Source organism: Bubalus kerabau, chromosome 16, assembly GCF_029407905.1.
Source record: "Bubalus kerabau isolate K-KA32 ecotype Philippines breed swamp buffalo chromosome 16, PCC_UOA_SB_1v2, whole genome shotgun sequence".
NCBI classification, from domain to species: domain Eukaryota; kingdom Metazoa; phylum Chordata; class Mammalia; order Artiodactyla; family Bovidae; genus Bubalus; species Bubalus kerabau.
Genome location: NC_073639.1, coordinates 49,353,977 through 49,370,432, shown reverse-complemented (window position 1 = coordinate 49,370,432; position 16,456 = coordinate 49,353,977).

The following is a 16,456-nucleotide window of genomic DNA, read 5'->3' as shown; positions in this document are numbered from 1 at the left end:
TTGGCTCTGATGGCAGAGGCCACAGCAGGAGGATGTCCTGGGTGTGGTGGGTGTGGCTGCTCTTACCACCTCTGACATGGGGCACAAGCATGCTGCCCGTCTGCCTCAGAAGACTGGAATCTGCCTCCAGACAGATTCCTGACTTGCTTCCTAGCCTGAAGACTCCCCAAGTTCCCAGGGGGCCACGCGGCTGGTGGTGGGCCTGGGACCAGGAGCCGCCCACCTTCTCTACCCAGACCTCCCCCACCTGCGTTTTCTCCCCTGAGAGGAGTGTCCTGCACACTCTCTGTGCCCCGCATCCACACCAGGCTCTGGACCCTGGACGCTGCAGCACCTAGGCTTCTGATCTCTTCCAGGTTTCGTCAAGCAGAGGCCCTCAGTCCCGCCCCCTTCACAGCTGTGAGCTCTGGGACCATCTCCCCATCCACCCACTCAGCTCCAGTAGCCCCTGAAGCCTATGAAGTCCCAGCTCCTCACAGCTCTGGAACTGGGCTTCATTAACATCCAGTGAAGCTCTCCAGAGTGGAATTCTGTTTCCCACCAGGACACTGACGGAGGTTGGTAAGGATAATGGTCACTTCATCAGGGAGGTCTGGAGGTGAGGCAAGGACCTCGCACATGACTGCTCACACAACAATTTCTACGGAGTGCTTCCTGAGGACCAGGTACCAACTGAGGTTCCGGAAAACCTCTTCCATCATGGAACTCACGTTCCAGTGAGGGCAACAGACAATAGACGCCATTAAACAAGGTCCGTTAGATGATGCTAGGTTTCCTGGAGGAAAATAGAACAGTGAAGGGGGGTTGAGTGTGTGGGAAGGGTCACAAGTCTAATTGGGAGGTCAGGAACTGAGGGAAGGGGTGCTGGGGGAGATCTGGGGAAGACAGGTCCCTCCCAGCAGAGTAATCAGCAAGTGCAAAGGCCCTGGGGCAGAAGCGATGTCCTATGTGTTCAGGAGGAGCATGGAGGCCAGATGGGGAGGCAAAGGTGTCCACCCTGGAGCGTGAGGACCTGGGCTCCTGTTTGGAGTTACCTGGGAGTCCTTGGAGAGGAGGTGCACTTTCCGACTTGGGATTTTCCAGAACTGTGAGCCTACAGAAGTGAGAAGAGATTGCAATGGGAACCAGCTAGAGGCTGGGTATGTGACCCTGGAGGGAGATGCTGGTGGCAGAAACCAGCGCCTCCCACCTGGAGCAGGTGCTGTACCGGGTAGCATACAGTCCTCAGAAATTCATGTCCACCCGGAACCTCAGAATGTGAGCTTATTTAGAGAGAAGGCTTTTGCAGATATACTTAGTTGAGTTGAGGTCATGTTCAATTAGGGTGGGTTCTAAATCCAACAACTCATGGCTTCCCTGGAGGCTCAGTGGTAGAGAACACTCCTGCCAATGCAGGAGACACAGGTTTGATCCTTAATCCAGGAAGATCCCACATGCCTTGGAGCAACTAAGCCCTTGCACCACAACTACTGAGCCTGCACTCTAGAGCTATGGAGCTGCAACGATGGAAGCCTGTGCACCCTAGAGCCCATGCTCTGCTGCAAAAGAAGCCACCGCAATGAGAAGCCTGTGCAACACAACCAGAGAGTAGCCCCTGTTCTCCGAAACTAGAGAAAAGCCAGCACGGCAACAGAGACCCAGCGCAGCCACATATAAACAGATAAGTAAAATTACTGTGTTTTTTTTTTAAATAAATCCAACGACTCATATTCTCATGAGAGGAGAGGACACACAGACACAGGAGAGGAGGCCATGTAAAGAAGCAGGCAGGGATGGAGAGATGCAGCCGCAAGCAAGGGCTGTCTGGAGCCCCCACAGCTGGCAAAGGCAGGCGCGTCCCCACCCCAGGGCCTCCAGAGGGAGCACAGCCCTGCCCACACCTTGATTCTGAATTTCTGGCCTCCAAGGCTGTGTGGGTGGTCATTTGTTACAACAGCCCCCGGAAACGAATCCCGGTGGTGGGATGTGGCAGGATTCTAGATGTGTCTTGAATATAGAGCCAGCAGGGTTTCCAGATGTGGGAGAAAGTGTGGGTCAAGGACACTGCAGGGTTCTGGCCTGTACAGCACAAAGGATGGAGCTGGCATCCGTTAGTTACTGGGATGCCTCCAGTAAATGTGACCTGGAGTTGCTAGTCTGCCCACCCTGTCCCGAGACCAGCAGGGAAACAGCCAAGATGCTCCTGGGCTGGAGCTGCCTCAGCAGAGGTCCCTGCCTCTCCCTGCAGCCCACTGTGGCCCCAGCAGGATTGCTCTGATCAAAGACCCTCAGTGAGCTGAATGCACGGTCCTCTGAAGTCCCCTGACAGGCTAGGGCCACCCTAACCTCAGACAGCAGGGCCTGGAGCTGAAGGGAAGTTTTGATGGACGGAGAAAGAGCTACGACTCCTCTCAGGATGCCTCTGGGCCTTCTCCTCCTTTCTGACAGGGGCCCCAGGGCCTTTGCACTGGCCAGTCTGTCTGCCCAACTCACTTTGCCACCAGCTCCTGTCCACACAGGCACTTTGACCCCGTCCTCAACAGGTCTCCTCTCACCACAGACTTGGGGTTTCCTCACCTGGAAATTGAGATAAGGGCTCATAGCAGCATTCTGTGTAGTAGCCAAAGGTAGGTTAAAAAAAAAAAAGTCAGGCTCAGACGGTAAAGAATCTGCCTGCAATTCTTTACCAGAAGACCTGGGTTCAATCCTTGGGTCAGGAAGATCCCCTGGAGAAGGGAATGCAACCCACTTCAGTATTCTTGCCTGGAGAATCCCATGGACAGAGGAGCCTAACAGATTACAACCCAGGGGATCACAAAGAGTCAGATACAACTTAGCAACTTGCAAACACACTTAACTGTTCAATTAAAAAATGTGGAGTATCATTCAGCAAGAGAAAGGAATAAGGCACCAATATATGTCACAGCATAGATGTACCTTGGAAAGAATATACTGAGTGAAAGAAGCTGCACACAAACAAAACAATAAATAAATGGAATAGAAGGAAAAAAAGAACAGAAATGTCAGACATAAAAGGCCACGCATTTTACAATTCCATTCATACAAGATGTTCAGAAGGGCTAAATCCAGAGAGACAGAAAGACTAGTGGTCGCCAGGGGCTGGGGCGGGGAGGGGGTGGTGCCTGTCAGTGGATGTTGGGTTTCTTTTTGGTGTGTTGAAAATGTTGTGGACGATGCACGATACTGGATGCTTGGGGCTGGTGCACTGGGACGACCCAGAGGGATGGTATGGGGAGGGAGGAGGGAGGAGGGTTCAGGATGGGGAACACATGTATACTTGTGGCGGATTCATTTTGATATTTGGCAAAACTAATACAATTTTGTAAAGTTTAAAAATAAAATAAAATTAAAAAAAAAAAGAAAAGAAAATGTTGTGGAATTAGATAATGATGATGGTCACAGAACTACAGACGCGAAAAACCACCAAGTGTCCACTTTAAAAGCCTGAATATTACAGTATATGAATTATAGCATAAAAAAACATTTTTAATTATAAAAAATAGAGTACTGCCTGACCCGCCTGTCTCTGGGTGCCAGCAGTTGGAAAAGCAACCTGGGTTGGAGGATGCACAGCGTCAGGGGTGCCACGCCCCTGTGCACTGCCCTCAAGACATACTGGCGAGTGTGGATGCTGGTCCACAGCTGAGCTCCAGGACGCCAGGGTGTGGCTCTGGGCTAGGCCTCAGCTTTCTCACCTGTGGAATGGGGCTGCTTTCTCACCTGTAGAATGGTCCAGTGGTTAGGACTTCAAGCTGCCACAGCTAGGGGCACGGGTTCAATGCCCAGTCTGGGCACTGAGATCCCATAAGCCGAACAGTGCAAAGAGAAAAAAAAAAAGAATGGGGAGGGTAATGGTACCCACCTGGGGGTGGAAGTGTAAAGGATGTGGGTTGGTTTCTGAGGAGCACCTAGAGCCAGGCAGGCCTGAACAGGGCGCTGTGCTATCCATCTCCTCACAGATCCCTCGGAGCAACTCTCCCCAAGCCAGAGCCCCTCAAGGTGTCTTTTCTGAGGTGCGATTCACTTAACACAAAATCAGTCATTTTAAAATGAACAAGTCAAGGACATTTAGCACGTCCACAGTGCTGTGCAGCCACCACCTCTGTCTGGTTCCAGAACATTACATCACCCTGAAATAAATCCCATCCCCATTAGCAGCCCCTCCCCGCCCCCCTCCTCCTTCAGGCTCCGGCAACCTGTCTCTGCGGGTTCACCTCTTCCAGGTGTTTCATATAAATGGACCACCCATGTGGGACCTTAGACTTACCCTCATTTGAGGCTGCCAGGAGATAAGAAAATAAAAATATGTCCCCACATGGTTATATAAATTGTCCTTTTCAAAAAAAAAACACGTTAAACCTCAGATGCACTATTTGGTTGAATCTTAGTTCATAATGCAGTGTCACCAGCAAACTGGACTTATTTTATTTATAGTATAAAAATGCATGAATTTGCCAACCCCTGCCAAGAACTAGGGTATCAACAGTAACTTCTTTCACCCGCCTCTGTGCCCCACACTGTCTCATCCGTCCCAGGAAGCACTGATTTTGTGTTGGATGGCAGTTTTAGTATAGACAGACAATCACCCACATGTTCGTCATACATACATCACAATGTCATGTTGTTTTAATTGTCTTCAGCTTTGTAGACAGGGTGTCATGTTCTAGGTCATCTTCTAGGACTCATTTTTCCCCAACACATATTATGAAAGTAGAAAGCATCTTAGTTGTTGCAGGAAGTTGGCATCTGTTTCTTTTTTCACCACTGGGTAATATTCCACTGAATAACATGTTAAACATAGTATAACAAAGTTGGGGGCGGGTTCTAGTTGTTTTTTTCCTTTTATAAAGACTACTGCTGGGACTTCCCTAGTGGTCCAGTGGCTAAGACTCAATGCTCCCAACACAGGGGGCCCAGGTTCAATCCCTGGTCAGGGAATGAGACCCCCTCATGCTTGACCTTGCATGCTGCAACTAAAGATCCTCCATGCCACCACTAAAGAAAAAAGTCCCATGAACCACAACTCAGACCTTGTAAAGCCAAATAAAATTTTTTTCAAAAAAAGACTACTTCGGTAAATGTCATAAGTTCCCCTTCGTGAGTGTGAGTGAGGCCAGGGCATGGGCCTGGACGAGGTTCCACAGGAAGAGAGAACCATGCTCTGTCAGCAGAGAGTAGAGGAGGGTCTCTGGGGATGGATGGACAGGTGAGCGCCTGGACACGCCCAGGCCCTGTCCTCTCCCATTCATTTGCTCATTCATTCATTGATCAACAATAATTAATTGAAGTTCTCCTAAGTTCTTTTTAAGTTAATGACAGATTCAAGTTTCCTGTGTTAGAGCTTCGACACTAGTGGAGAGAGTTAAGCCTGTGAGCCACAACTATTGAGCCCAAGCTCTAGAGCCTGCGAGTCACAACTGCTAAGCCCACGCATCACAAGAGAAGTCACTGCAGTGAGAAGCCTGCTGCACACCACAACTAAAGAAAGCCCTTGTCCAACAACAAAGACCCAGAGCAGCCAAGGTAAATTAAAAAAAGACAAAGTCTCCTAGGAAGAAAATGATGTGGGGATGAAAGATTCTTACTTTTTTAAATCTTAAGCACTTTGGAGAGGGTGAACATTAGCTTTCTATTGGAAGTAAGTGAAACAAGGATTTAAGGGTCTCTCAACCCACTTCCCTCAGCTTCCCAGGTGGCTCAAGTGGTAATAAAGTGGCTTGCAATGCAGGAGATGCAGGTTAGATCCCTGGGTCAGGCAGATCCCCTGGAGAAGGAAATGGCAACCCACTCCAGTATTCTTGCTTAGAGAATCCCATGGACAGAGGAACCCAGTGGACTACAGTCCATGGGGTCACAAAAGAGACACAACTGAGGACACATTCCCACTTCATAGACCCTTGATTGTGTTCTAACAACAGCCCACTATTGTTAGAGTGCCTGGAGAGAATGGGGCTTCTTTAGATGGAATGGCAATCAGGGAAAGCCTCTGGAGGAGGTGACTTTAGAGCTGAAACTAGCATTTGGCCCAAGACTGGGTCAGTGAAAAGGCCCTGTGGCTGGGACAGGTGGAGTGGGGCTGGATGAGGGCGGTGAAGAGGGAAGAAGACAGCATTTCTCTGAGGAGTGTGGCTGAAAAGGAGGAGCAGGACTAAGGGATCCTGGGGTGGCCCAGGCTCCAGACAGGGGTTTGGACAAGGGTGTGGCCAGTGCATGGAACTAAAGGAGGGAGAGGACAGCAGGTTGTGGTTGGGAGGTAGGAGGAGCCTGGGCATCATCATAAGACACACCGAGGTGCTACTTAAAACAGGGATGACTAGAGGGAGAACAGGTTTGCCAGGCTGGGAGAGCAAGAGCTCACAGGATTCCGGAGTTGGGGCCCAGAGGCTTAGAGAAAGCCCCAAGCCCTGGTCCCTGCCCCAGGCCTGGCAGAGGCTTGGGCATGACTTTAAGACATCCCACAAGGCTCCTGACTGTCTGTCATCCATCAGCAGGGTGGCTAGTGTCCATGTCAGGCTGAGTCACCCACCTGGCAGTATATGAAGGCCTTGGGGCATTCGACTTTGACTTCTGCAGGAACCAGTCTGGCCAGCCGACGGCCCTGAGCCAGCCTGGGTCTCACTCAGGAGCTGCTGACTTCCAGGGCTGGGAAGATGCAGTGTAAAGCTCGGGTCACTGGACGTAGCAGTCACCCACTTCTTCTCCCTCCAGCCTTCGCTGACACTGACTCCTGATGTGTATCCTAGGGCCACACCACCAGCCCCCCAGGGCAGCATCAGTGGGCACAGTGGGAAGCCCCCACACACATCAGCAGTCACTGCCCCTCCCCATCCCCATAGCCCCTGCCAGCCACCAATCCTCTTTCTGTCTCCATGGATTTGCCTGTCTGAACATTTCACATAAATGCATACAAGATGTGGCCTTTTGCGTCTGGCTTCTTTCACTTCCCAGGATGTTTTCTGGGTTCATCGACTGTAGTGTGTCAGTGCTTCCGTGTGCGGCCTGCAAGAGTCTTAGTTACAGCTTATAAACTCTCAGTTGTGGCATGTGGAACCTAGTTCCGCACCCAGGGATCAAACCCAGGCCTCCTGCATTGGGAGTGTGGAGTCTTACCCACTGGATCACCAGGGAAGAGCCCGCAGTGCTTCCTTTTAAAATTAACTTTTAAAATTGAGCTATAATTCACACACAATTAAATACTTGTATTTTGGGACCTCCCTGGTGGTCCTGAGACTGTTTACCACAGACTGGGACTTGAACCTATGCGTTGGGACTCGAACCTGGCCAAAACCCAGCTTGGGACTCTAACCCGTGTGGCTAGGGCTCAAACCCAGCCAAAACCCAACTCAGTCTTCCAACTGAGATCACAGACCTGGTTTCAGGACCTAATGAAGCTCTGGTTCTTGATGTTTCATTGCAGAAAGAATTCAGTGAGAGACAAAGTGATAGATAAGACGTGGATTTATTTAGAGAGAAACACATTCCACAGACATCTCAGAAGGTGAGTGTGGCCTCGGAATGTGGTGTGGTTAGCTTTTATGAGCTAGGTAATTTCATAGGCTAATGAGTGGGAGGATTATTCCAATCACTTGGGGAAGGGGGGAGATTTCCAGGAATTGGGCCACCACTGAGTTTTTGGTCTTTGATGGTCTTTTTGGCCTTGCAACTGTCATGGCACCTCTGGATGTATCATTTAACTTGCTGATGTGTTAGAATGAGCATGTAAAGGATCTAGGTGTAGTCAAAGTTGACTGCCATACTGATCCCATTTGATTCTAATCAGTTTATGTTGTGTCCTCGGGCTATGTCATTCTTTCTATGTCATTCTTTGTGTTCTGCCCTCTTCTCTCCTGTGTCAGTCCAGTGGTTAAGAATCTGCCTTCCAATGCAGGAGTTACGGGTTTGATCCCTGATTCAACTGAAATTCCATGTGACTCCTGGTCAAAAAAAACAAAAACGTAAGAAACAGAAGCAATATTGTAACAAATTCAATAAAGACTTTAAAAATGGTCAACATCAAAAAATCTTTAAGAAATACTGACATTTCAAGGCTTGGGAGAACTGTATAAAGCCCTATATCTACCACCACCCCAATCACTATAAAACATTTGTCACCTGCAAGGTTCCACCTGTCCTTTCTCAGTCAATCCTCCCAACCCAGACAACCAACAAGTGATCCAGTTTCTGACAGATGAATTCCACACAGGATGAGTCCCTGCAAGAGAAGTCTTCTGTGTCTGGCTCCTCCTGCTATGCATCCAGGGTGTCGAGGTTCACCCACGCAGTTGCATGGACCAGATGGTTTTTGTCTCCACTCCAGAGTGTGGATATACTCCTCTATGTCTGCCTTCACCTGTTGAGGGACATTTGTTTCCACCTCTGGGCTACTCTGAATAAAGCTGTAATTAACATTTACATTCAGGGACTCTGTGTAAACATCTAGGAGTGGATTGCTGGGTAGTAAGGTACACGCTAGTAAAGTAATGCTCAAAATTCTCCAAGCCAGGCTTCAGCAATACGTGAACCGTGAACTTCCAGATGTTCAAGCTGGTTTTAGAAAAGGCAGAGGAACCAGAGATCAAATTGCCAACATGCGCTGGATCATCAAAAAAGCAATAGAGTTCCAGAAAAACATCTATTTCTGCTTTATTGACTATGCCAACGCCTTTGACTGTGTGGATCACAATAAATTGTGGAAATTTCTGAAAGAGATGGGAATACCAGACGACCTGACCTGCTTCTTGAGAAACCTGTATGCAAGTCAGGAAGCAACAGTTAGAACTGGACATGGAACAACAGACTGGTTCCAAATAGGAGAAGGAGTACGTCAAGGCTGCATATTGTCACCCTGCTTATTTAACTTCTATGCAGAGTACATCATGAGAAATGCTGGGCTGGAGGAAGCACAAGCTGGAATCAAGATTGCCGGAAGAAATATCAATAACCTCAGATATGCAGATGACACCACCCTTATGGCAGAAAGTGAAGAGGAACTCAAAAGCCTCTTGATGAAAGTGGAGACTGAAAAAGTTGGCTTAAAGCTCAACATTCAGAAAACGAAGATCATGGCATCTGGTCCTATCACTTCATAGGAAATAGATGGGGAAACAGTAGAAACAGTGTCAGACTTTATTTTTGGGGGCTCCAAAATCACTGCAGATGGTGATTGCAGCTATGAAATTAAAAGACGGTTACTCCTTGGAAGGAAAGTTATGACCAACCTAGATAGCATATTCAAAAGCAGAGACATTACTTTGCCAACAAAAGTCTGTCTAGTCAAGGCTATGGTTTTTCCAGGGGTCATGTATGGATGTGAGAGTTGGACTGTAAAGAAAGCTGAGCACAGAAGAATTCATGCTTTTGAACTGTGGTGTTGAAGAAGACTCTTGAGAGTCCCTTGGACTGCAAGGAGAGCCAATCAGTCATCCTAAAGGAGACCAGTCCTGGGTGCTCATTGGAAGGATTGATGCTGAGGCTGAAACTCCAATACTTTGGCCACCTCATGTGAAGAGTTGACTTATTGGAAAAGACCCTGATGCTGGGAGGTATTGGGGACAGGACGAGAAGGGGACAACAGAGGATGAGATGGCTGGATGGCATCACCGACTCAATGCACAAGAGTTTGGGTGAACTCCAGGAGTTGGTGATGGACAGGGAGGCCTGTCGTGCTGTGATTCATGGGGTCGCAAGGAGTTGGACACGACTGAGTGACTGAACTGAACTGAACTGATGGTAAGTTGACGACTTCCCCAGTGGCTCCACGGTAAAGAATCCAGCTGCCAGTGTAGGAGATGCGTGTTCGATCCGTGGGTCAGGAAGATCCCCTGGAGAAGGGAATGGCACCCTTCAGTATTCTTGCCTGGGAAACCCCATGGACAAGGAGCCTGGTGGGCTACAGTCCATGGGGTTGCAGAGTCAGACAGGACTGAGCAACTAAAACAGCAAGGTAAGTTTATGTTTAGCGCGACCTGCCTGAGGGTCACAGGTGTAGCCCTTCCCTCTGGGCTTGGAGCTGGAAGGGATTGGCTGAGAAGCTATGGTGGGTGTGGCCTTGTGGTTCACCCAGCTCATTTCAGTTCAGTCGCTCAGTCTGACTCTTTGCTGACCCCTTGGACTGCAGCACGCCAGACTTCCCTATCTATCACCAACTCCCCAAGTTTACTCAAACTCATGTCCATTGAGTCCGTGATGCCATCCAACCATCTCATCCTCTGTCGTCTCCGTTCCCTTCTCCTCCTGCCTTCAATCTTTCCCAGCATCAGGGTCTTTTCAAATGAGTCAGTTCTTCGCATCAGGTGGCCAAAGAATTGGAGTTTCAGCTTCAACATCAGTCGTTCCAATAACTATTCAGGACGAATTTCCTTTAGGATGGACTGGTTGGATCTCCTTGCACTCCAAGGGACTCTCAAGAGTCTTCTCCAACACCACAGTTCAAAAGCATCAATTCCTCGGTGCTCAGCTTTCTTCACAGTCCAACTCTCACAACCATACACAACTATTGGAAAAACCACAGCTTTGACTAGACAAACCTTTGTTGGCAAAGTAATGTCTCTGCTTTTTAATATGCTGTCTAGGTTGTTCACAACTTTTCTTCCAAGGAGTAAGCATCTTTTAATTTCATGACTGCAATCACCATCTGCAGTGATTTTGGAGCCCAGAAAAAGTCAGCTACTGTTTCCACTGTTTCCCCATCTGTTTCCCATGAAGTGATGGAACTGGATGCCATGATCTTAGTTTTCTGAATGTTGAGCTTTAAGCCAACGTTTTCACTCTCCTCTTTCACTTTCATCAAGAGGCTCTTAAGTTCTTCTTTGTGGTGTCACCTGTATATCTGAGGTTATTGATATTTCTCCTGGCAATCTTGATTCCAGCTTGTGCTTTATCCAGCCCAGAGTTTCTCATGATGTACTCTGCACGTAAGTTAAATGAGCAGCGTGACAGTACACAGCCTTGACGTACTCCTTTGCCTATTTGGAACCAGTCTGCTGTTCTATGTCCCAGGGCCCCCTTCAAATTCCCATCCTGCCCAACACTAAGCTTAGAACCAATACTGGCACCAGGGCAAAAGCTGTTCCGCCCTGCTGATGTTTAAACAAAGTCTGAAGCCCCTGAGATGAACCTAAGCCCTGGGAAGCTTTGCTTAATATCCCCTAGGGGAGGACAAAGATCTTTCCTGGATAGGTTCACTCTCCCTTCAGCAGTGTGCTCTCTTGGCTGGAATTAGCTTGGATGGTGGCATTCTAGGGAACTCCTCTTGAGGAAGCTGGCTACACTGTTCCAATTAATCCTCTTTATTATCCTGGGTGAGATAACCCAGGCTCAGAGGACCTAGGTGGCTACCCCAGTCTCCACCCTGTGCCTGGAGGGGACCCACCCAGGCAATGTCATCAGTTCAGTTGTCCAACCCATGGTGGGGGGAGGGATCAGGGCTAGAGGAGGAGGAGGGCCTCCCACACACCATCAGCAAGTAGTGTTTCAGTGGAATTTGAGGAGCACATTCATTTGTGGGCATCACAGACTGGGGTGATACAGACAGAAACTCCTAGGTTTTGCTTGTATCCTCTACCACTCTTTGGAAAAATGACCCAAAGCTTCCGTAATGACTTCACCATGCTCTTCTGTGGTCCTGTTGGAGCATCAATGAAGGATTACTTAATAATTCAAGGCCAGGGTCACCAAACTCATTTTGTAAAGGGCCAGATGGCAAATATGGCTTTGCGGGTCACGCAGTCATCTTTGCAGCTACTTAGCTTTCCAGGTACAGCTTGGAAGCAGCCAGAGACAATAAATAAGCAAGTGGGTGTGGCTGTGTTTCAATAAACTTTATTTACTAAGGTAGGCAATTAATCTCCAGAAAGTATAAAAAAAACTACAACTCAAACAATCCAGTTAGAAACTGGTCAAAGGACTTGAGTAGGCATTTCTCCAAAGAAGATAAACAAACGGCCAATAAGCACATAAGATGCTCAACATCACTAATCATTAAGGAAATGCAAATAAAAACCACAGTGACAAACCACAATCACTAGGACAGCTATTTTTAAAAAAGCAGAAAACAATAAGTGTTGGTGAGGATGTGGAGAGATTGTGATTGCTGATGGGAATGTACAATGGTGCAGCTTCAGTGAAAACCAGCATGGTGGCTCCTCAAAATACTAAAAATAGAATTACTAGTAATCCCACTTCTGGGTATATAGCTAAAAGAATTGAAAACAGGATCTAGAAGAGACACATACATACTCATCATATTCGTAGCCACAGTATCCACTATGGCTAAAATGTGGAAGCAACCCAAGTGTCCATCAATGGATGAGTGGATAAACAAAATGTAGCATATGCATACAATGGGGTATTATTCAGCCTTTAAAAAGAAGGGAATTCGAATACACGCTACAACTCGGATGAAACTTTAGGACATTGCTGCTGCTGCTGCTGCTAAGTCGCTTCAGTTGTGTCCGACTCTGTGCGACCCCAGAGAGAGCAGCCCAACCAGGCTTCCCCATCCCTGGGATTCTCAAGGCATTATGCTAAGGGAAATAAGGCAGATGTTAAAAGACTGTCGGATTCCAGTTTGATGAAGTACCTAGAACTGTCAAATCCACAGTGACAGAAAGTGGGAGGGTGGGTGCCAGAGGTGTTAGTGGGTTTTTGCGGGGTGGCACATTAGTGTTTAATGGGAATAGAATTTCATTTTGGGAAGATGAAAAAGTTCTGGAGATGATGGTGGTGAAGGCTGCGCAATGATATGAATTGTACACTTAAAGATGGTTAATTTAAGATGGCAAATTTTAAGTTATGTATATTTCTAAACTATTAAAAAATAATAAGAAAGAAAAACACAAGAGGAGGGCTGGATTTGGCCCCTTAGACCATAAGTTTGCGATCCTTGTTGCAGGGGTTCTGCACCTGTGTTTACCTATCTGTTGACTATAGATTGAAAGCTAAGGGTCTGTGACATAATCTCCAAGTTAACTTGCAGGTTTCTGTCAAACAGAAGATAAATGATTTCTCTGAAATAGAAAAGATAATCAAAGGTTAAGGTTTTACCCTGGGAAACAATAACCAGTTCTGAATGTGACTGATTCATCTTATTCCAACATTCTTTTCAAATCCCTGTAAATAACCAATTCCTCAAATTTCCCCCAGGAACCATCTTTCCTATCTGGTTGCTTCCCTCATCATTGAATTAACTAAACGTCTAGCCCACTTTTTGTGTCACATTCATGTAAGAGTTTTTAACTTCTTGAAAATTACACTGGTGAAGTCACGATGACACGAGCCCTCCATCTGTTTTAAGGCACACGGTCCCCTCTCCCCTCTCCTGGGACAGACACTACTAATCAATCACAGAACTCTTAAGAACTCTGAAGCTTAAGGCTGTGGGGAGCTGCCATCAGTCCCTTTGAAATAACACCTGTTCACTATTCCTTTCACAGAAGGTGGCACCTGTACTGGGGCCCTGTCTGGGTAGGCAGGTGGCACCTCTATGGAAGGTGGTGTGTTTTGTGTGTTGGGTAAGCAAGTAGGAGGTGGTCTTCATTCTTTCAGCAAGTTTCTTTACTGATTGCTGGGCATTGAGCTGAGCACTGGAGGTCAAAGATGAACAGGATTTAATCCTTGCCTTTGGAGGTTTGGGGGGCTTCCCTGGTGGCTTAGATGGTAAAGAATCTGCCTGCAAAGCAGGAGACCCAGGTTCAATCCCTGGGTCAGGAAGATTCCCCTGGAGAAAGAATGGCTACCCACTCCAATATTCTTGCCTGGAGAATTCCATGAACAGAGGAGTCTGATGGGCTACAGTCCATGGGGTCACAAAGAGTTGGACACAACTGAGCAAGTTTCACTTTTGGAGGTTTGGAGACCTAGAAGGATGAGGAGCAAGGGCTTGCGGTGGAGAGGCACCAATTCCTTAGACCATAGGAGTCTACCTCCAAAAGGTTGACGTGGGCATGAATTACTTCCTGTAAAGAGTATTGCCTGCATAATGCAAGGATAGCCGATTCTCACGGTTCAAGGTGCTGGGAATGAAAACTGTCACCTGCCACATCCTTCAGTAAACAAAGGGTGTTGCAGCCATCAAGCCATCACATTACAGCTGCCCAGATGGGGCACTCTGAGGCAACTTCGGCTGAAATGCACAGGATACAGGCCCCAGATTGCTGGGGTGCACATGAAAGGAATGATTTCAATGAGCTCAGTCTTTGCATCTTCCTATACACAGAAAAGTGCTAAATTCCTTAAGTCGACATATCTGGTTTTCCTTAATGAACAGTAATCTTTTGATGTTCCAACTACCTGGTCTTTGTTGCAAGTCTCCTATGTATCCTGGCTCCCCCTTTGCCTCTTTGGAGCGGTCCACTCTCAGAGTTATCTGAGATGCCGTGTCCTAGGCTTAAGTCCTCAGTTTTGTTCTTCAAATAAAGCATAACTCTCAAATTTTAGGTTGTGCATTTTTTTCAGTCGACAGTACCTATGCTCTATGACGGTGCCACCAGTACCGAATTAACAGATTCGGAATCTGCTTCAGGAAAAATACAGAGTTAGGCTCCTGCCACCCTCCAATCACATTTTTGCCAACTGTTCAATCCATCATGGTGTCTTTATGTGAGTTTTTGTTCTTATTTGATACAGGCAGTTGATTCATTAATATCATTTCATTTTGAACAGCGAAATCACCAAGAAAAAGCACAAAGATTCAAGGAGTGTGGCCCTAAGTAGCTCACAGGACACGTGTTTGCAATGTGAGAGCTGCCAACACAAGGCAGTCACCTCCCTCACTCTCATGAGGGCCTCAGGAGACTCAAACGTTTTATCCGTAAAAGCATATAAGTATGGATTTGAAAGTTATAAAAAAAAAGTTAATGAATAGGCAAATCTGCAAATATGGAATCCGAATAATGAGGACTGACTTGGCACAGACCATGGTGGTCATGTCTCACAGAGGAGGGTGGCAGCCTGAGCCACTGAGCAGGGCCCAAGGCCATGGGGATCAAGCATACATAGCCTCCCCGCTTTTCCTCCCTCAAGGGCTTAGAAAACTTTTCCAGATGCATATTTCATCTCATCTGCCCCCTCCTAACTTCTACCCCATCAATTCACAAGTTAAGGGTAAAGATCTCCTTCCCAGGGTGGGTGGACTCCCTCTAGCAATCTTAGCCCCTCCTGTCTGCCCTGCTCATTCTTTTCACTTTCCTGGGTTGAAATTTTACAACTCTTTCTGCAGTCATTGCTCATCTTGTTTCCCAATCCCACCCACTGAACAGCAAAGTCTTGGGCTTCCCTGGTGGCTCAGTGGTAAAGAATCCACCTGCCAATGCAGGAGACATGGGTTCCATCCTTGGTCTGGAACGATCCCACATGCCTCGGAGCAACTAAACCTATACGCCACAGCCACAACTACTGACCCTGTACTTTAGAGCCCAGGATCCACAACTACTGAACCTATGCACTGCAGCCACTGAAGCCTGAGCACCTAGAGCCCATGCTCAGCAACAGGAGAAGCCACTGCAATGCGAAGCTGTCACACCCACCGCAACTACAGAATAGGCCCCGCTCACCACGACTAGAGAAAAGCCTACATGAAGCAACGAAGACCCAGCACAGCCAAAAATAAAATAAATAAATAAAATTATATATTTTTAAAAAGGAAGGCCTTGAAGGAGGGGATTCTCTCTTTTTGTCCTGTGGTGACTCCTGGCATTAAATAGTCATTGAATGAAGTGGGGGGATGGATGAGGAGATAAGGGCAGGCTATGGCTGACTCGTAGCACTGCAATACCTGGTCCTTGGAAAACAAAGATGACCCATTGTCCAGCTCTGATAGCCTCTGGCCCGAGTCCAGGGTAGAGAGCCCACATGTCCTGAGGCTTGGAGTGGGGTTTCTCCCTGAGTGGCCTGGGAGCCTGCCCCTCAGAACTGCATTCCCACAGGCTGATGCAACCATCCAGGGCTATTACTGAAGATTGGGAGTGGCAGCAGAAATTGTTGAAGATTCTGCATTTCCAAAAGCAATACTTGAAGGTGATAAGAGAAATTCACACTGTACTCAAGGCGTAAGGTGAAAAGGACTTACTCTTCCCAAAGCAAATGCTGTTAACAGTTTCTCCTGTGAGAATCCAGACTCTTGTCGGCTGTGTGACTTTTGAGCCTACTACCTAACTTCTCTGGGCCTTAAATGTTCTCATCTGTAAAATAGGGATTTAATAGTAAGCACCTCCTGGAATCGCTGTGAAGAATAAATGTATTAATATATAAAAAGACAATAGCCTGGCATATGGTAACCAATAGTTAGCTGTTATAAATTATACAATGTACTGTATATACATACCTATAGTTCTAAGTACCCTATACCTGTAGGTGCTCAGTCGCTTTCATGTCTGACTCTGTGTGACCCCGTGGAGTATAGCCAGTCAGGCTCCTCTGGCCAAGGAGTTTTCCAGGCAAGAATATTGGAGCAGGTAGC